General features: G+C 31.0%; 1 long non-coding RNA gene across 2 annotated transcripts; it reads right to left on the bottom strand.

Annotated features, from left to right (window-relative positions):
* Positions 1–13,746: 13,746 nt before the first annotated feature.
* On the bottom strand, positions 13,747–15,654 carry LOC144854457 (uncharacterized). Of its 2 annotated transcripts, none has more exons than XR_013614609.1 (4): positions 15,604–15,654; positions 14,739–14,810; positions 14,484–14,575; positions 13,747–14,111 (listed from the first exon to the last, which is right to left on the bottom strand). It is a non-coding gene; the product is annotated as an uncharacterized LOC144854457 (long non-coding RNA). The 2 variants fall into 2 exon arrangements; XR_013614610.1 differs by having other exon boundaries at positions 15,609–15,626.
* Between the last annotated feature and the right edge of the window lie 6,991 nt (positions 15,655–22,645).

The raw sequence follows: 22,645 nt of genomic DNA, 5'->3' as shown, positions 1-22,645 counted from the left end.
CGTTTTTAAATACGATATTAAGCTATTTTGTGCTCTTTGATGTTTTTGTGTGAAAAGTTTTATCGAATTGCTCAAAATGGTCTAAAACGGTTTATAATGAGATTTTAAGCACTTTGATGTTTTTGTGTAACCAAGTTTTTTCGAAAATCAGAAAATGGTCTAAAACGTCTCCAAATGCGATTTGAAGCTATTCTAAGCACTTTGGTGTTTTTATGTTAGTAAGTTTTTTCGAAAATCACAAAATGGTCTAAAACGTTTTTAAATACGATATTAAGCTATTTTGTGCTCTTTGATGTTTTTGTGTGAAAAGTTTTATCGAATTGCTCAAAATGGTCTAAAACGGTTTCTAATGAGATTTTAAGCACTTTGGTATTTTTCTGTAACCAAGTTTTTTCGAAAATCACAAAATGGTCTAAAATGTCTCCAAATGCGATTTGAAGCTATTCTGCACACTTTGATGTTTTGTGTTAAAAATTTTTGTCGAAATGCTCAAAATGGTCTAAAACGTTTTTAAATACGATATTAAGCTATTTTGTGCTCTTTGATGTTTTTGTGTGAAAAGTTTTATCGAATTGCTCAAAATGGTCTAAAACGGTTTATAATGAGATTTTAAGCACTTTGATGTTTTTGTGTAACCAAGTTTTTTCGAAAATCACAAAATGGTCTAAAACGTCTCCAAATGCGATTTGAAGCTATTCTAAGCACTTTGGTGTTTTTATGTTAACAAGTTTTTTCGAAAATCACAAAATGGTCTAAAACGTCTCCAAATGCGATTTGAAGCTATTCTGTACACTTTGATGTTTTTTGTGAAAATTTTTTGTCGAAATGCTCAAAATGGTCTAAAACGTTTTTAAATACGATATTAAGCTATTTTGTGCTCTTTGATGTTTTTGTGTGAAAAGTTTTGTCGAATCGCTCAAAATGGTCTAAAACGGTTTCTAATGAGATTTTAAGCACTTTGATGTTTTTCTGTAACCAAGTTTTTTCGAAAATCACAAAATGGTCTAAAACGTCTCCAAATGCGATTTGAAGCTATTCTAAGCACTTTGGTGTTTTTATGTTAACAAGTTTTTTCGAAAATCACAAAATGGTCTAAAACGTCTCCAAATGCGATTTGAAGCTATTCTGCACACTTTGATGTTTTGTGGGAATAATTTTTGTCGAAATGCTCAAAATGGTCTAAAACGTTTTTAAATACGATATTAAGCTATTTTGTGCTCTTTGATGTTTTTCTGTGAAAAGTTTTATCGAATTGCTCAAAATGGTCTAAAACGGTTTCTAATGAAATTTTAAGCACTTTGATGTTTTTCTGTAACCAAGTTTTTTCGAAAATCACAAAATGGTCTAAAACGTCTCCAAATGCGATTTGAAGCTATTCTAAGCACTTTGGTGTTTTTATGTTAACAAGTTTTTTCGAAAAAAACAAAATGGTCTAAAATGTCTCAAAATGCGATTTGAAGCTATTCTTAGCACTTTGGTGTTTTTATGTTAACAAGTTTTTTCGAAAATCACAAAATGGTCTAAAACGTCTCCAAATGCGATTTGAAGCTATTCTGCACACTTTGATGTTTTGTGTGAAAAATTTTTGTCGAAATGCTCAAAATGGTCTAAAACGTTTTTAAATACGATATTAAGCTATTTTGTGCTCTTTGATGTTTTTGTGTGAAAAGTTTTATCGAATTGTTCAAAATGGTCTAAAACGGTTTATAATGAGATTTTAAGCACTTTGATGTTTTTGTGTAACCAAGTTTTTTCGAAAATCACAAAATGGTCTAAAACGTCTCCAAATGCGATTTGAAGCTATTCTAAGCACTTTTGTGTTTTTATGTTAACAAGTTTTTTCGAAAATCACAAAATGGTCTAAAACGTTTTTAAATACGATATTAAGCTATTTTGTGCTCTTTGATGTTTTTGTGTAAAAAGTTTTATCGAATTGCTCAAAATGGTCTAAAACGGTTTCTAATTAGATTTTAAGCACTTTGATGTTTTTCTGTAACCAAGTTTTTTCGAAAATCACAAAGTGGTCTAAAACGTCTCCAAATGCGATTTGAAGCTATTCTAAGCACTTTGGTGTTTTTATGTTAACAAGTTTTTTCGAAAATAACAAAATGGTCTAAAATGTCTCCAAATGCGATTTGAAGCTATTCTTAGCACTTTGGTGTTTTGTGTGAAAAATTTATGTCGAAATGCTCAAAATGGTATAAAACGTTTTTAAATACGATATTAAGCTATTTTGTGCTCTTTGATGTTTTTGTGTGAAAAGTTTTATCGAATTGCTCAAAATGGTCTAAAACGGTTTATAATGAGATTTTAAGCACTTTGATGTTTTTGTGTAACCAAGTTTTTTCGAAAATCACAAAATGGTCTAAAACGTCTCCAAATGCGATTTGAAGCTATTCTAAGCACTTTGGTGTTTTTATGTTAACAAGTTTTTTCGAAAATCACAAAATGGTCTAAAACGTTTTTAAATACGATATTAAGCTATTTTGTGCTCTTTGATGTTTTTGTGTAAAAAGTTTTATCGAATTGCTCAAAATGGTCTAAAACGGTTTCTAATTAGATTTTAAGCCCTTTGATGTTTTTCTGTAACCAAGTTTTTTCGAAAATCACAAAATGGTCTAAAACGTCTCCAAATGCGATTTGAAGCTATTCTAAGCACTTTGGTGTTTTTATGTTAACAAGTTTTTTCGAAAATAACAAAATGGTCTAAAATGTCTCCAAATGCGATTTGAAGCTATTCTTAGCACTTTGGTGTTTTTATGTTAACAAGTTTTTTCGAAAATCACAAAATGGTCTAAAATGTCTCCAAATGCGATTTGAAGCTATTCTAAGCACTTTGATGTTTTTTGTGAAATATTTTTGTCGAAATGCTCAAAATGGTCTAAAACGTTTTTAAATACGATATTAAGCTATTTTGTGCTCTTTGATGTTTTTGTGTGAAAAGTTTTATCGAATTGCTCAAAATGGTCTAAAACGGTTTCTAATGAGATTTTAAGCACTTTGATGTTTTTCTGTAACCAAGTTTGTTCGAAAATCACAAAATGGTCTAAAACGTCTCCAAATGCGATTTGAAGCTATTCTAAGCACTTTAGTGTTTTTATGTTAACAAGTTTTTTCGAAAATCACAAAATGGTCTAAAACGTCTCCAAATGCGATTTGAAGCTATTCTGCACACTTTGATGTTTTGTGTGAACAATTTTTGTCGAAATGCTTAAAATGGTCTAAAACGTTTTTAAATACGATATTAAGCTATTTTGTGCTCTTTGATGTTTTTGTGTGAAAAGTTTTATCGAATTGCTCAAAATGGTCTAAAACGGTTTATAATGAGATTTTAAGCACTTTGATGTTTTTGTGTAACCAAGTTTTTTCGAAAATCAGAAAATGGTCTAAAACGTCTCCAAATGCGATTTGAAGCTATTCTAAGCACTTTGGTGTTTTTATGTTAGTAAGTTTTTTCGAAAATCACAAAATGGTCTAAAACGTTTTTAAATACGATATTAAGCTATTTTGTGCTCTTTGATGTTTTTGTGTGAAAAGTTTTATCGAATTGCTCAAAATGGTCTAAAACGGTTTCTAATGAGATTTTAAGCACTTTGGTGTTTTTCTGTAACCAAGTTTTTTCGAAAATCACAAAATGGTCTAAAACGTCTCCAAATGCGATTTGAAGCTATTCTGCACACTTTGATGTTTTGTGTTAAAAATTTTTGTCGAAATGCTCAAAATGGTCTAAAACGTTTTTAAATACGATATTAAGCTATTTTGTGCTCTTTGATGTTTTTGTGTGAAAAGTTTTATCGAATTGCTCAAAATGGTCTAAAACGGTTTATAATGAGATTTTAAGCACTTTGATGTTTTTGTGTAACCAAGTTTTTTCGAAAATCACAAAATGGTCTAAAACGTCTCCAAATGCGATTTGAAGCTATTCTAAGCACTTTTGTGTTTTTATGTTAACAAGTTTTTTCGAAAATCACAAAATGGTCTAAAACGTTTTTAAATACGATATTAAGCTATTTTGTGCTCTTTGATGTTTTTGTGTGAAAAGTTTTATCGAATTGCTCAAAATGGTCTAAAACGGTTTCTAATTAGATTTTAAGCACTTTGATGTTTTTCTGTAACCAAGTTTTTTCGAAAATCACAAAGTGGTCTAAAACGTCTCCAAATGCGATTTGAAGCTATTCTAAGCACTTTGGTGTTTTTATGTTAACAAGTTTTTTCGAAAATAACAAAATGGTCTAAAATGTCTCCAAATGCGATTTGAAGCTATTCTTAGCACTTTGGTGTTTTGTGTGAAAAATTTATGTCGAAATGCTCAAAATGGTATAAAACGTTTTTAAATACGATATTAAGCTATTTTGTGCTCTTTGATGTTTTTGTGTGAAAAGTTTTATCGAATTGCTCAAAATGGTCTAAAACGGTTTCTAATTAGATTTTAAGCACTTTGATGTTTTTCTGTAACCAAGTTTTTTCGAAAATCACAAAGTGGTCTAAAACGTCTCCAAATGCGATTTGAAGCTATTCTAAGCACTTTGGTGTTTTTATGTTAACAAGTTTTTTCGAAAATAACAAAATGGTCTAAAATGTCTCCAAATGCGATTTGAAGCTATTCTTAGCACTTTGGTGTTTTGTGTGAAAAATTTATGTCGAAATGCTCAAAATGGTATAAAACGTTTTTAAATACGATATTAAGCTATTTTGTGCTCTTTGATGTTTTTGTGTAAAAAGTTTTATCGAATTGCTCAAAATGGTCTAAAACGGTTTCTAATTAGATTTTAAGCCCTTTGATGTTTTTCTGTAACCAAGTTTTTTCGAAAATCACAAAATGGTCTAAAACGTCTCCAAATGCGATTTGAAGCTATTCTAAGCACTTTGGTGTTTTTATGTTAACAAGTTTTTTCGAAAATAACAAAATGGTCTAAAATGTCTCCAAATGCGATTTGAAGCTATTCTTAGCACTTTGGTGTTTTTATGTTCACAAGTTTTTTCGAAAATCACAAAATGGTCTAAAATGTCTCCAAATGCGATTTGAAGCTATTCTAAGCACTTTGATGTTTTTTGTGAAATATTTTTGTCGAAATGCTCAAAATGGTCTAAAACGTTTTTAAATACGATATTAAGCTATTTTGTGCTCTTTGATGTTTTTGTGTGAAAAGTTTTATCGAATTGCTCAAAATGGTCTAAAACGGTTTCTAATGAGATTTTAAGCACTTTGATGTTTTTCTGTAACCAAGTTTGTTCGAAAATCACAAAATGGTCTAAAACGTCTCCAAATGCGATTTGAAGCTATTCTAAGCACTTTAGTGTTTTTATGTTAACAAGTTTTTTCGAAAATCACAAAATGGTCTAAAACGTCTCCAAATGCGATTTGAAGCTATTCTGCACACTTTGATGTTTTGTGTGAACAATTTTTGTCGAAATGCTTAAAATGGTCTAAAACGTTTTTAAATACGATATTAAGCTATTTTGTGCTCTTTGATGTTTTTGTGTGAAAAGTTTTATCGAATTGCTCAAAATGGTCTAAAACGGTTTATAATGAGATTTTAAGCACTTTGATGTTTTTGTGTAACCAAGTTTTTTCGAAAATCAGAAAATGGTCTAAAACGTCTCCAAATGCGATTTGAAGCTATTCTAAGCACTTTGGTGTTTTTATGTTAGTAAGTTTTTTCGAAAATCACAAAATGGTCTAAAACGTTTTTAAATACGATATTAAGCTATTTTGTGCTCTTTGATGTTTTTGTGTGAAAAGTTTTATCGAATTGCTCAAAATGGTCTAAAACGGTTTCTAATGAGATTTTAAGCACTTTGGTGTTTTTCTGTAACCAAGTTTTTTCGAAAATCACAAAATGGTCTAAAACGTCTCCAAATGCGATTTGAAGCTATTCTGCACACTTTGATGTTTTGTGTTAAACATTTTTGTCGAAATGCTCAAAATGGTCTAAAACGTTTTTAAATACGATATTAAGCTATTTTGTGCTCTTTGATGTTTTTGTGTGAAAAGTTTTATCGAATTGCTCAAAATGGTCTAAAACGGTTTATAATGAGATTTTAAGCACTTTGATGTTTTTGTGTAACCAAGTTTTTTCGAAAATCACAAAATGGTCTAAAACGTCTCCAAATGCGATTTGAAGCTATTCTAAGCACTTTGGTGTTTTTATGTTAACAAGTTTTTTCGAAAATCACAAAATGGTCTAAAACGTCTCCAAATGCGATTTGAAGCTATTCTGTACACTTTGATGTTTTTTGTGAAAATTTTTTGTCGAAATGCTCAAAATGGTCTAAAACGTTTTTAAATACGATATTAAGCTATTTTGTGCTCTTTGATGTTTTTGTGTGAAAAGTTTTATCGAATTGCTCAAAATGGTCTAAACGGTTTCTAATGAGATTTTAAGCACTTTGATGTTTTTCTGTAACCAAGTTTTTTCGAAAATCACAAAATGGTCTAAAACGTCTCCAAATGCGATTTGAAGCTATTCTGCACACTTTGATGTTTTGTGTGAAAATTTTTTGTCGAAATGCTCAAAATGGTCTAAAACGTTTTTAAATACGATATTAAGCTATTTTGTGCTCTTTGATGTTTTTGTGTGAAAAGTTTTGTCGAATCGCTCAAAATGGTCTAAAACGGTTTCTAATGAGATTTTAAGCACTTTGATGTTTTTCTGTAACCAAGTTTTTTCGAAAATCACAAAATGGTCTAAAACGTCTCCAAATGCGATTTGAAGCTATTCTAAGCACTTTGGTGTTTTTATGTTAACAAGTTTTTTCGAAAATCACAAAATGGTCTAAAACGTCTCCAAATGCGATTTGAAGCTATTCTGCACACTTTGATGTTTTGTGGGAATAATTTTTGTCGAAATGCTCAAAATGGTCTAAAACGTTTTTAAATACGATATTAAGCTATTTTGTGCTCTTTGATGTTTTTGTGTGAAAAGTTTTATCGAATTGCTCAAAATGGTCTAAAACGGTTGCTAATGAAATTTTAAGCACTTTGATGTTTTTCTGTAACCAAGTTTTTTCGAAAATCACAAAATGGTCTAAAACGTCTCCAAATGCGATTTGAAGCTATTCTAAGCACTTTGGTGTTTTTATGTTAACAAGTTTTTTCGAAAAAAACAAAATGGTCTAAAATGTCTCAAAATGCGATTTGAAGCTATTCTTAGCACTTTGGTGTTTTTATGTTAACAAGTTTTTTCGAAAATCACAAAATGGTCTAAAACGTCTCCAAATGCGATTTGAAGCTATTCTGCACACTTTGATGTTTTGTGTGAAAAATTTTTGTCGAAATGCTCAAAATGGTCTAAAACGTTTTTAAATACGATATTAAGCTATTTTGTGCTCTTTGATGTTTTTGTGTGAAAAGTTTTATCGAATTGTTCAAAATGGTCTAAAACGGTTTATAATGAGATTTTAAGCACTTTGATGTTTTTGTGTAACCAAGTTTTTTCGAAAATCACAAAATGGTCTAAAACGTCTCCAAATGCGATTTGAAGCTATTCTAAGCACTTTTGTGTTTTTATGTTAACAAGTTTTTTCGAAAATCACAAAATGGTCTAAAACGTTTTTAAATACGATATTAAGCTATTTTGTGCTCTTTGATGTTTTTGTGTAAAAAGTTTTATCGAATTGCTCAAAATGGTCTAAAACGGTTTCTAATTAGATTTTAAGCACTTTGATGTTTTTCTGTAACCAAGTTTTTTCGAAAATCACAACGTGGTCTAAAACGTCTCCAAATGCGATTTGAAGCTATTCTAAGCACTTTGGTGTTTTTATGTTAACAAGTTTTTTCGAAAATAACAAAATGGTCTAAAATGTCTCCAAATGCGATTTGAAGCTATTCTTAGCACTTTGGTGTTTTGTGTGAAAAATTTATGTCGAAATGCTCAAAATGGTATAAAACGTTTTTAAATACGATATTAAGCTATTTTGTGCTCTTTGATGTTTTTGTGTGAACAGTTTTATCGAATTGCTCAAAATGGTCTAAAACGGTTTATAATGAGATTTTAAGCACTTTGATGTTTTTGTGTAACCAAGTTTTTTCGAAAATCACAAAATGGTCTAAAACGTCTCCAAATGCGATTTGAAGCTATTCTAAGCACTTTGATGTTTTTTGTGAAATATTTTTGTCGAAATGCTCAAAATGGTCTAAAACGTTTTTAAATACGATATTAAGCTATTTTGTGCTCTTTGATGTTTTTGTGTCAAAAATTTTATCAAATTGCTCAAAATGGTCTAAAACGGTTTCTAATGAGATTTTAAGCACTTTGATGTTTTTCTGTAACCAAGTTTGTTCGAAAATCACAAAATGATCTAAAACGTCTCCAAATGCGATTTGAAGCTATTCTAAGCACTTTGGTGTTTTTATGTTAACAAGTTTTTTCGAAAAAAACAAAATGGTCTAAAATGTCTCAAAATGCGATTTGAAGCTATTCTTAGCACTTTGGTGTTTTTATGTTAACAAGTTTTTTCGAAAATCACAAAATGGTCTAAAACGTCTCCAAATGCGATTTGAAGCTATTCTGCACACTTTGATGTTTTGTGTGAACAATTTTTGTCGAAATGCTCAAAATGGTCTAAAACGTTTTTAAATACGATATTAAGCTATTTTGTGCTCTTTGATGTTTTTGTGTGAAAAGTTTTATCGAATTGCTCAAAATGGTCTAAAACGGTTTCTAATGAGATTTTAAGCACTTTGATGTTTTTCTGTAACCAAGTTTTTTCGAAAATCACAAAATGGTCTAAAACGTCTCCAAATGCGATTTGAAGCTATTCTAAGCACTTTGGTGTTTTTATGTTAACATGTTTTTTCGAAAATAACAAAATGATCTAAAATGTCTCCAAATGCGATTTGAAGCTATTCTTAGCACTTTGGTGTTTTTATGTTAACAAGTTTTTTCGAAAATCACAAAATGGTCTAAAACGTCTCCAAATGCGATTTGAAGCTATTCTGCACACTTTGATGTTTTGTGTGAAAAATTTTTGTCGAAATGCTCAAAATCGTCTAAAACGTTTTTAAATACGATATTAAGCTATTTTGTGCTCTTTGATGTTTTTTGTGAAAATTTTTTTTTGCGATTTGATGTTTTTTGTGAAAATTTTTTGTAGAAATGCTCAAAATGGTCTAAAACGTTTTTAAATACGATATTAAGCTATTTTGTGCTCTTTGATGTTTTTGTGTGAAAAGTTTTATCGAATTGCTCAAAATGGTCTAAAACGGTTTATAATGAGATTTTAAGCACTTTGATGTTTTTGTGTAACCAAGTTTTTTCGAAAATCAGAAAATGGTCTAAAACGTCTCCAAATGCGATTTGAAGCTATTCTAAGCACTTTGGTGTTTTTATGTTAACAAGTTTTTTCGAAAAAAACAAAATGGTCTAAAATGTCTCAAAATGCGATTTGAAGCTATTCTTAGCACTTTGGTGTTTTTATGTTAACAAGTTTTTTCGAAAATCACAAAATGGTCTAAAACGTCTCCAAATGCGATTTTAAGCTATTCTGCACACTTTGATGTTTTGTGTGAACAATTCTTGTCGAAATGCTTAAAATGGTCTAAAACGTTTTTAAATACGATATTAAGCTATTTTGTGCTCTTTGATGTTTTTGTGTGAAAAGTTTTATCGAATTGCTCAAAATGGTCTAAAACGGTTTATAATGAGATTTTAAGCACTTTGATGTTTTTGTGTAACCAAGTTTTTTCGAAAATCAGAAAATGGTCTAAAACGTCTCCAAATGCGATTTGAAGCTATTCTAAGCACTTTGGTGTTTTTATGTTAGTAAGTTTTTTCGAAAATCACAAAATGGTCTAAAACGTTTTTAAATACGATATTAAGCTATTTTGTGCTCTTTGATGTTTTTGTGTGAAAAGTTTTATCGAATTGCTCAAAATGGTCTAAAACGGTTTCTAATGAGATTTTAAGCACTTTGGTGTTTTTCTGTAACCAAGTTTTTTCGAAAATCACAAAATGGTCTAAAACGTCTCCAAATGCGATTTGAAGCTATTCTGCACACTGTGATGTTTTGTGTGAAAAATTTTTGTCGAAATGCTCAAAATGGTCTAAAACGTTTTTAAATACGATATTAAGCTATTTTGTGCTCTTTGATGTTTTTGTGTTAAAAGTTTTATCGAATTGCTCAAAATGGTCTAAAACGGTTTCTAATGAGATTTTAAGCACTTTGATGTTTTTCTGTAACCAAGTTTTTTCGAAAATCACAAAATGGTCTAAACCGTCTCCAAATGCGATTTGAAGCTATTCTGTACACTTTGATGTTTTTTGTGAAAAATTTTTGTAGAAATGCTCAAAATGGTCTAAAACGTTTTTAAATACGATATTAAGCTATTTTGTGCTCTTTGATGTTTTTGTGTGAAAAGTTTTATCGAATTGCTCAAAATGGTCTACAACGGTTTCTAATGAGATTGTAAGCACTTTGATGTTTTTCTGTAACCAAGTTTTTTCGAAAATCACAAAATCGTCTAAAACGTCTCCAAATGCGATTTGAAGCTATTCTAAGCACTTTGGTGTTTTTATGTTAACAAGTTTTTTCGAAAAAAACAAAATGGTCTAAAATGTCTCAAAATGCGATTTGAAGCTATTCTTAGCACTTTGGTGTTTTTATGTTAACAAGTTTTTTCGAAAATCACAAAATGGTCTAAAACGTCTCCAAATGCGATTTTAAGCTATTCTGCACACTTTGATGTTTTGTGTGAACAATTCTTGTCGAAATGCTTAAAATGGTCTAAAACGTTAGTAAGTTTTTTCGAAAATCAGAAAATGGTCTAAAACGTTTTTAAATACGATATTAAGCTATTTTGTGCTCTTTGATGTTTTTGTGTGAAAAGTTTTATCGAATTGCTCAAAATGGTCTAAAACGGTTTCTAATGAGATTTTAAGCACTTTGGTGTTTTTCTGTAACCAAGTTTTTTCGAAAATCACAAAATGGTCTAAAACGTCTCCAAATGCGATTTGAAGCTATTCTGCACACTGTGATGTTTTGTGTGAAAAATTTTTGTCGAAATGCTCAAAATGGTCTAAAACGTTTTTAAATACGATATTAAGCTATTTTGTGCTCTTTGATGTTTTTGTGTTAAAAGTTTTATCGAATTGCTCAAAATGGTCTAAAACGGTTTCTAATGAGATTTTAAGCACTTTGATGTTTTTATGTTAACAAGTTTTTTCGAAAATCACAAAATGGTCTAAAACGTCTCCAAATGCGATTTGAAGCTATTCTGCACACTTTGATGTTTTGTGTGAAAAATTTATGTCGAAATGCTCAAAATGGTATAAAACGTTTTTAAATACGATATTAAGCTATTTTGTGCTCTTTGATGTTTTTGTGTGAAAAGTTTTATCGAATTGCTCAAAATGGTCTAAAACGGTTTCTAATGAGATTTTAAGCACTTTGATGTTTTTCTGTAACCAAGTTTTTTCGAAAATCACAAAATGGTCTAAAACGTCTCCAAATGCGATTTGAAGCTATTCTGCACACTTTGATGTTTTGTGTGAACATTTTTTGTCGAAATGCTCAAAATGGTCTAAAACGTTTTTAAATACGATATTAAGCTATTTTGTGCTCTTTGATGTTTTTGTGTGAAAAGTTTTATCGAATTGCTCAAAATGGTCTAAAACGGTTTCTAATGAGATTTTAAGCACTTTGATGTTTTTCTGTAACCAAGTTTTTTCGAAAATCACAAAATGGTCTAAAACGTCTCCAAATGCGATTTGAAGCTATTCTAAGCACTTTGGTGTTTTTATGTTAACAAGTTTTTTCGAAAATCACAAAATGGTCTAAAACGTCTCCAAATGCGATTTGAAGCTATTCTGCACACTTTGATGTTTTGTGGGAATAATTTTTGTCGAAATGCTCAAAATGGTCTAAAACGTTTTTAAATACGATATTAAGCTATTTTGTGCTCTTTGATGTTTTTGTGTGAAAAGTTTTATCGAATTGCTCAAAATGGTCTAAAACGGTTTCTAATGAGATTTTAAGCACTTTGATGTTTTTCTGTAACCAAGTTTTTTCGAAAATCACAAAATGGTCTAAAACGTCTCCAAATGCGATTTGAAGCTATTCTAAGCACTTTGGTGTTTTCATGTTAACAAGTTTTTTCGAAAAAAACAAAATGGTCTAAAATGTCTCAAAATGCGATTTGAAGCTATTCTTAGCACTTTGGTGTTTTTATGTTAACAAGTTTTTTCGAAAATCACAAAATGGTCTAAAACGTCTCCAAATGCGATTTGAAGCTATTCTGCACACTTTGGCTGGTATTCATGAAAGGGGACTATCTTTAGTCCTGGACTATCCTTAGTCCTGGACTATCTAGTCCAGGACTAAGGATAATCCTGGACTATCCTTGATATCGTATTCATGAAACCTGGACTAACTAGTCCTGGATTAAGCCATGGAAAATTACAGCAGCTAGGTGGTCCATGATGTTTCCTTCTAAACTTGTTCTAAACACGCTAGCATTGCATTCGCCTACTACGCGTCCAGGGTATAATTTACCCTGCACAAGTTCAACTTCTGCACACACAGTACGTGTACACATGTGACAGATGCCTGATGAATAAATAGTAACATAAAACAACCAATTTTGCCATTAAACCAGAAGCATAAATGAAATTATTGGAAAACAAAGTAAGTCTTGAATATTTCAAGAAGACTCTTGTGTAATTTTATTTGAATTTCATGTAAAGAAATTGAATTTTAAGGCGAACTTCAGGCCTAGCATATGATATGCCTAGCTAGCTATAGCCTAGTATAGGCCTAGCCTATTCCTACCCACTATTCTACCTATAGTCCTAGGCCTACACTAATTTCACTAAAAATATGGCCTATTACCTAGGCCTAGGCTAGTTCCAGTAGTAACTACTGTCTACTCTTTTCTTTAGATCTAGACTAGCCTAGGCCCTAGCTAACTACTACTAGCTAGGCCTAGGCCTATATTATATATAGGAGGATTATAGGCAGACTCCTTCTACTACTACTAGGCCTAGTAGTAGTACTACTAATTTTGTCCTTTTTTATATTTTGTTTAAAAAAATGGATGCATCATTTGTTATTAATTGATCTGTTACAGTTCAGTAGTAGGTTGATTCATAATAATAATAATATGATGATTAAATTTAAAAAAACTAGGCCTAACCTAGCTAGCTGCAACCTTGTCCATCTAGTTCCTACTTTGTAACTAGAGTAGAGCAATAGCCTGCCTTCTACTAGCTACTGACCAGGGTAGTCTCTCCTGGTAGTAGGCATAACAATAACATATGCATTATTTAATTGAAGATCTGTGTTTCTAAGATTTACAATGAGATATCACATTTAAATAGTGCACTACCTTATATATAATTATTTCAAATGTTTTATTTATTTTTGTTAAATGGTGAACCTAAACAGCATACAGTATGCATGATGACCATAATTCAAGGGGCCCTCATATAAATTACATAAAACAAACAAATAAATATAGCAAAGCAAACAAAAAACAGAGAAATAAGAAAAACATGTTCAAAAGAAATATTGATTATAAAAGGTAATTTCACTGGAAAATATAAAAAAAACAATAATACAGTAATTATTAATTTCCAATATTTATTGTAAATTACCTTTTTTTTATCTACACAGATTTTCAAGTCAGCAAGGCATCAACATTGTTTAAAGACTGATTAAATTAAATACTGTTATTAGGACTATACTACTTTTTTCATTGTTGGAGCTGTGATTGCAAAATTATCAGAGTATAAACTGCAGAATTGAGAATTGGACATAAATAATTCAAGACATGATGACCATCTTTAAGTAACAAAACTATTTATTTTGATGACAATTGTATATAATATATATTTCAGTCAGGAATTATTTATCTAAATAAAAGTTGGACAGAATACTGTGATCTGAACATGAATGTACTACAGTAATATGGTATTTGAATTTATTTATTTACTGTTTTTGAATAAAACAATAGAGTAATTTAAAAAGTTTCATATGTGGTTTTTATATGGATTTTCTTATTTTCATTTATTACTACACAAGTACAACTTGCTAAAACGTATACAATTGTTTTGATAGTCCTGTTTCTCTCTGCATGATTATTGCGCTCCATCCAGGTTTGTTAGCAATTGTATCTAAAAAAAAAAAATTTAAATAATGTTAAATTACATCCAAACAGCTTTACAACTGAAAGACAGTACAGATAATAGCGGTAGACGATAGACAATCTCTAGCCCTGGCCAACAATAGACTGTAGGCTTACAAGCCTAGATAATTTGTCACAATACTCCACTTCATTTTTGTTTTCAATAATACCTCTTTAACTTGTACTCGAATAATTATGATGAAAATATCCAGAAAATTAAGCCTTCCCCCTATATAACTATACAGTGGGTGGATCCAGGATTTTTTAATTCAATCCCCCACCCATCTTGTGTAGTTTGCAGGATGCAATTTTTTTAGACAATTTATTAATACATTTTAAATATTTGTCTTTATCTTATTACCTTACTTGACCAACAGCATCATTCCATGTAGCCTAACTAGGACGGCAGTGGAGGAGGCATATAATATTGACCAGATATATGTGTTCAGCAGTCTAAACCAATAGAAAAATAAATGAAATTAAACTATATTATCTAAAAAAATATTGAAACTATTACTAGCCTAGGCCTATTTACATTTATTATGCCAAATTAAAATTAATTCAACAGGTTGTATATAAATTGTTTTATTTTTATCTTATTAATACCTTATCTGACCAACAGCAGCATTCCATGTAACTAGGACGGTAGTGGAGGCATATAATATTCACCAAACATTTGTTCAGCTGTCTAAACCAGTACTAATAGAAAAATAAATAAATGATATTAAAATATATAGATTACAGTATCTAATATTTACTACTAACTATAAGCCTAGGCCTATTGCATTTATTATGCCAAATTAAAATTACAGGACGTCCTATGTAAATTGATCCAATATTTTGAAAATACCTAACACTGCATTCCAGTCTAGGCCTAGACAAGGCATACTAAGTAATACTAGGTATGCCTACAATCGTCAATAGGCTATAGACTACTGTTTACTGACTACCTGATGTAGGGCCTTGCAATGCCCATCGACTTAGCCAATGGCAGAGTCTAGAGAGGCCTAGTTAATTAGTAGTAGGCCTAGGCTACTAGGTACTAGCTAGCTAGGCTTACTAAATACTAGTAGACTGCGGCCTAGCTAGCTAGCTAGGCTATATCCATCTATCATCATTTTAAAAAAAAATTATAATAATGTAAAATATATTACAAATTAAGATATATAAAGTGATTTACATCTTTAAAATAAGTTAAATGTGCGCTTAATGAAGAACAAATCATGTTAACACTAGCAGTATAGGGTGGTTGCTAGGCAATATCGCCCTAGGCAAGCGCTGTCAGAATTAAAACTGTGGGCCTAGCTTTTGGGCCTAGATTAAACACACTAAATTAACTTACTAAATATAATTATTTTACTTTTTAAAGTACTTTATTATATTAAATATACGTTATATTTACTAATTTGATACAAATAAAAATGATTAATAATATTTTGTTTCTTAAATATGGTTTTAAAGTTGTCACACTTGTAACCTACCTTACCTCAGGCCGCCATTTTTTTCGAGCTATTCTTGAGATAGTCCAGGACTAACTTTCTTAAACCTACCCCTTGGGTGGACTATCTTTTGCCGGTTTTAGTCCAGGTTTAGTCCATGTTTAGTCCAGGACTAAAGATAGTCCCCTTTCATGAATACCATTTCAAAATAGTCCAGGACTAAATCCAGAGATAGTCCAGGACTAAAGTTAGTCCCCTTTCATGAATACCAGCCTTTGATGTTTTGTGTGAAAAATGTTTGTCGAAATGCTCAAAATGGTCTAAAACGTTTTTAAATACGATATTAAGCTATTTTGTGCTCTTTGATGTTTTTGTGTGAAAAGTTTTATCGAATTGTTCAAAATGGTCTAAAACGGTTTATAATGAGATTTTAAGCACTTTAATGTTTTTGTGTAACCAAGTTTTTTCGAAAATCACAAAATGGTCTAAAACGTCTCCAAATGCGATTTGAAGCTATTCTAAGCACTTTGGTGTTTTTATGTTAACAAGTTCTTTTGAAAATCACAAAATGGTCTAAAACGTTTTTAAATACGATATTAAGCTATTTTGTGCTCTTTGATGTTTTTGTGTGAAAAGTTTTATCGAATTGCTCAAAATGGTCTAAAACGGTTTCTAATGAGATTTTAAGCACTTTGATGTTTTTCTGTAACCAAGTTTTTTCGAAAATCACAAAATGGTCTAAAACGTCTCCAAATGCGATTTGAAGCTATTCTAAGCACTTTGGTGTTTTTATGTTAACAAGTTTTTTCGAAAATCACAAAATGGTCTAAAACGTCTCCAAATGCGATTTGAAGCTATTCTGCACACTTTGATGTTTTGTGGGAATATTTTTTGTCGAAATGCTCAAAATGGTCTAAAACGTTTTTAAATACGATATTAAGCTATTTTGTGCTCTTTGATGTTTTTGTGTGAAAAGTTTTATCGAATTGCTCAAAATGGTCTAAAACGGTTTCTAATCACAGCTGTTCCATCATGTAATAAATATTAATAAAAGTCAAGCGCCCTCAATATTAGCAGACGACGCTCGAGCAACGGCGCAAATTATGATTTTCGCTATCGATCGTATTTTCGCGAGATCGATAGCTATTTTTTTCACCTTGTAGTACTTATTAGTTTAATAATTCTTAACATACTGTTTTTGTTCAATATTAAATTCATTTGGTTAAAACATAAACATGTTATTGTTTGACCACGCTTAAAATATAAAAAAATCTTATAAAGCAGATTTTAATCACATTTAGTACAGTACATGAAACCAGGAAATACTATGGCTAGCGCTACAAATAGTAAACAAACGTAAGTGAACAAAAATGATCGTATTATTTTACTGTTTTTGTTTAAATGTAATTTTTTGTAGATAAACAGCAAATATTATGTAAAACAAAATTTGTATATGATTCAATTGAGCAAAGGTTTAAATAGAGTTGCTGGTTAGAAACCTGGTAAAATCCCGTAATGTGCAACCCTTTTTTATACGATCAGCGTATCGGCGATTTCAGCGGAGCGCTCAGGCCTAGGTGATGACCGCGACAAGAGCGGTATAGGTGGGGGCCTAGGATGACGCTAGGCCCAACGCTAGAAAATTTGATATTTACTATTATTAAAACATAGTTATTTGTTTTTTTTTCTAGGCCTACAGTTTGGCATTATTTATTGTTGACAAAATAAAATTATTATTTAGATTTTAGAATATTATAAATATAATTAAATATTAATAATACTAGGCCCTACTACTAGCCTATATGCCTAGACCAGTCTGACAGTGTAGGCATGATAGTATATTATAGGCATAGCATATAACTAATTAGTTATAACTAATAATACGAAACCCAACATTGCACTGTTGCGCCCAATTGTTTTTTTTTTAAATTCATAGATTGATGATATAATTTTTTTACAGGGAGGAGCAGTTTCATGAGAGGGCTATAGACTCCATCTGTCATTGCTGTGGTAAAAAAATTAAAGAAAATGAAAAAAAGTATAAAAGTGAGAATATGAAAATTCAACTACAAATAAATGACATACATTTTGAATGGATCTGTTCAACATGTCACTCAAAAGTTATTAAAGGACAGACCATATCACCATTTTTTCAATTAGCTAAATTACATACATCGAAATGCCTTGCTTGCTACTTATTGAGGCAGCAATTGAGACCAGGAAGACGGTTGAAACAATACAAGTTTCCTGATTCCCGTAACATTAGGGGAAATTTTGTATCGGCACAAAGCGAACTCGCTTTAAATCGCCAATATCGTATTTTTGATGATGCTGATAATATATACGAATGCAATGTTTGTGGCAATCTACTTTCTGTTGACAGTATACAGACACCGTGTCAACATTTCTATTGCAATTTCTGCATACAGAAAGTCTTTAAGGCAGTTGGAAGAGGAGAAATTGAATGCTTCAGTTGTGACAACGTATTGACCCCTCACAACATTCAGTCAATTCCACCAATTGTGGAACAGTCCATTTTAAAGGTGCCTCTAAAATGCACTAACTGCAATCTGAAGCTGGTGCTAGCTGAAACAGAAAGCCACTTTTGTAAATCTATAAAGGAACAAGCATTTGCAACGATTGTGAATGCTGTTAAAGAAATAAGTGCGACAACAAATCAAGTACATGTGTATCCAGCAGAACTAAAGAACATGGCACATGGCCTTGTGAGAAAAGAAATAGTTGATGGGAAAATGTCCCTCACAACTCAAGGACGAGTAAGTTTTACAGCCAACTTGATATAAATAAACACAAAGATGTACATTAAAAAACATTAATAAATTGTAATTCATAAATTTATTTTAATCAATGTACATATAAAAATATAACATGTATACAGTACTGTAGTAAATGAAAAAAAAACTCTTTATATACAGTAATAAAGTCTATACAAATATACAGGCTGGCAAATACAGTATATATTATATCATTTTATATTATAATTAATAGTAATGATGAATATATTTATGTTTTTCAAATTCAGCCACTAAAACTTGTCACCGAGACAATAGCCTCACCACCACCAGCCATTCCAATCAATTTCGTTTATCCCCAAATGGATGCCAAAAAATGCCTAGCAGTGATGAACAAATGCAGAATAAACTGGAGTCAACAACGGGCGCTGCGGAGGTATGTAAATTATAATAGTTATAATAATTGTTATCCAAACTAATGATAACCCAGTCAGTAAGTAAATGCAGTATTTTCTTTTTCAGATTCTGTCCAGGTTTATTTGCATCAGAGCGCAAAATGCGAATATGTCAAGAAGAGATTGTAGGCGATTACCTAAGAAAATCCTTAGAATACATGTTTCTAAAGAGAGACTGTGCTACCTCTATCGGAGGGCTGGTGCTAGAAGAGGTAGCAGTCGTACGACTAACAAAGATTAAAGAACTTGTATACGACTACTTGAATAAATATGACATGTAGGTTTTTCATAGGATTAATTTTTCAATTGTATTTATTTAAATCCATAAAATAAAAAACACATTTAGTTTTGAAAGGATAAAATACATAAATTACAAAAATGTCTTGCTTTCTACACTACATTTTTATAATTATATGCTATTTTAGGTCAGATGAACTCACCTTCAATAGGCCTAATGACGAGATCTTTATCAAATTTGGTGGTGATAAGGGTGGTGACACCACCAAATTCGAATTGCAAATTTGTGGTTTGGAAAAGCCGAACGCCCTGCAGAACATCATCGTGATTCTGATATTTCAAGCCCCAGACCTTACCATCAACATAGAAAAGGGACTAAACTTAGTGATCGATGAGGTCATGGAATTAGATGGAAGTCAGTGGGTCTCACCCAAAACAAAGAGGTAATGTACAGTATAGCAGAACAATTAATCCAAAATATATAGGTGATGGTATAATTGTTATAAAACCTAGTGTATGTTATGGTTATAATTTACTCATATTGCAGAACTCATAACATCAGGCTCTTTTGTTTTGGGGACTACGACTTTTTATCCCGAATATATGGACTGGTTGGCCCCAATGGTGAGTAAATAATTGCGAGTTAATAAATATTTAATTGTATTGTTGAAACTTCCTTGGACAATTTTTTGTTATGGGATTTTCATGTGCTGTATAATTTAGAATTTTAAAAAACTATACTTTAAATCCCTGCTAAAAATATTAAGTATTGCCTTTTTATTTTTTTATTAAAATGCATCTTTAACTAAGATGTTTTAGCTGTGTTTTTCCTATAGGCAAATACAGTTGCATCTACTGCTATTGCAACCAGGATGATATAAAGCAAAACAGGGCACCTCAGAGCAGCAGATGCCTGAAATCGTATAATCGCGATTTTAAGTCATTTGTAGACCATGGCCAAGACATAAAGAAAAGCAAGCTGGTGTCAAATAGTGTAATTAGACCTTACATGGTCAACATTGAGTTAAACAGGGTAAGCGAATTAGTCGTTAGTTGAACAGTTAAATAGAATTTTAGTTATGACATTTTGCAACAGTGAGTTTTGATTTGCATGTCCTCTAATCGACACAACATGTACAGTATAATAAATCCATTTTTTAGCTGGTTGAAGCATCAACCTATTTGATGCATGTGCAAAGTGTTGACATGGTGGACATGCAAATTGTTTAAAAATTAAAACAAAAAAATAACAATCATAATATAGCATGCATACCTTTGTTTGTCAGTGTAATTAATTCCAAGTATTAAAATTATATTTTCCAGGTATCCATTCCAGCTTTGCACATATCGCTTGGTCTATTTAAAAAAATGTATGACATGCTGGAAAAGGACATACATAACCTGGACCTCATCATTTTTAATATGAGACAGGATGCATCCAATCAAATATATGAGGGTGAATTGCTTTTTTTTAAACCAGAAATTTAAATCTGTTGCCATCTTCCTTTGTAAATGCTTGACTAAATAAATTTAAAATCTATTATTCCAGGTGAATTTTTACCAGACTTTGACAAAAAAGTAGCTGAAGCCACATCCAATCGAAACTCTTGTGCAGAAAAAATTAAGTCTTTGGATGCAGAAATTGATGAGTTGCGCAACCAACTCTCATTGTCACTTGTTCAACGTGAATATAATGCGGATACCATTTCACAGCTTGGACACCAGATCAATCTAAAAGATCAAGAAGTTAAAGACTTGGTAAATATAAATACAATGTAGTTAATTAAAATGGATTCAATTAAACGCTTTTAATACACATTTTATATTTCCTAATAGCGTACTTCATTAAACAGCGACCTAAAATTTGGAACTGGACCTCTTGCGACGCAAATGGATGAAATTCTACGGAAAAACAAAATTCCTCGCCAACAATACCATGGAAAGAGTTTTGTTGGAAATCATGTATATAGAGCCTGTAAAGTAAGTGTTTACATTGTCATAGAAGATTGATTAATAATAATAATTTCAAAATACAATGCTCCTTCAATCATTATTTGGAATTAGTCAAGTTCAATTTTTATATAACTGATATTGAAAGAATGTGAATATGCCAGTGATTTTTATCTTTCCTGATGTGCTTGTGTTTCTAAGTTTCACTTACCTTGGTAAAAGGCTTCCTACTTTCTAGGAGTTTTATCAGATAATCAATATTGTTTTGAAAACACTTGCTGATGTTGCCATTTTGTTGTTGTTTCAGTTTAATATAATAGACAAACTTATGGATGGAGTTGAAGTTACACTCAAGCAACAACTAAATCACTGCCCTGAACACTGCAAGAATCTGTTGAAGATCAAGATACAGAAGATACGTCAATCATTTACACCTGTGTTTAACACATTCAGTAAAGTACATGCCTGCATAAACCATACTAGATGTATTGATGATGCAGAAATTGATGGATATGGTAAGCTAACAAAAATGCTTTATTATTGGCAATTTATATTACAAAATTGTACACGAATTTATCGTAACAAATTTTCATTTATAACTAATTAAACTTCAATACAGAAAATGCAATAAACAAGTTCTCAAAAGAGTACAGACGAATAGCACCAGGGGTCATACAACCCAAGCTCCACATGCTGGAACATCATGCCATTCCATTCATGAGGGAGTGGGGAGTCGGAATAGGTCTTTTATCAGAACAAGGAGGAGAGCTCATACACGCGGAATTCAATCGACGTAAAAGGGCTGTTTATGGGATCCGCAGCAATTTGGACCAATTGATGTCGATGATGACATCACATTTAGTGTTCACTTCACCTGAAATTCAGCATGAAGTTACCCAACCTAAGAAATGCAGGAAAGATGAAGAATGATGTGTGTATGACAATGAATTAGAAGTTGAATGTAAAAAAATGTAATACCTGTCATAATAATAGAATATTAGAATATACAGTATATATTATTACTGTAACACCCTAAATAATATGGTTAATATTATCTTGGATAGTTACAGTATTATTATATATTTGTACAAACATTCATGACAAGAATCAAATAGTAGTTTGTTTTTTAATTGCACTTTATAATTAATATACATACTAACCATTCAGTGATAATACGATTAATACTGTTATGTTAATGTTGCAGTTGACCATTTTCTTTCATCTCTGACATGGGCTGTCCTTGATGAGATGTCGGTTAATGCAGTGCTTTTTTAATCGCTAATGTTCACGTTAGCTGTTAACATTTAATTTGTTATTACATGATCATCATAGCGAATTGATACTGTAGAAAATAATAATAACAAAAATGTTAATTATCATTAATGATAAATTGTACTGTATCAACAGCATGCACTTCTAGAAAATTGAACATGACAATGAATTAGAAGTTGATGTAAAAAAATGTAATACCTGTCATAATAATAAAAAAATATATATAATATTATTATTAACATCCTAAATAATATGGTTAATATTATCTTGGATAGTTACAGTATTATTATATATTTGTACAAATATTCATGACAAGAATCAAATAGTAGTTTGTTTTTTAATTGCACTTTATAATTAATATACATACTAACCATTCAGTGATAATACGATTAATACTGTTATGTTAACGTTGCAGTT

The sequence above is a fragment of the Antedon bifida genome, chromosome 10 (assembly GCF_963402885.1).
Source record: "Antedon bifida chromosome 10, ecAntBifi1.1, whole genome shotgun sequence".
NCBI classification, from domain to species: domain Eukaryota; kingdom Metazoa; phylum Echinodermata; class Crinoidea; order Comatulida; family Antedonidae; genus Antedon; species Antedon bifida.
The sequence above is the reverse complement of the archived record's forward strand: the minus strand, read 5'-3'. Positions and strand labels throughout refer to the sequence as shown.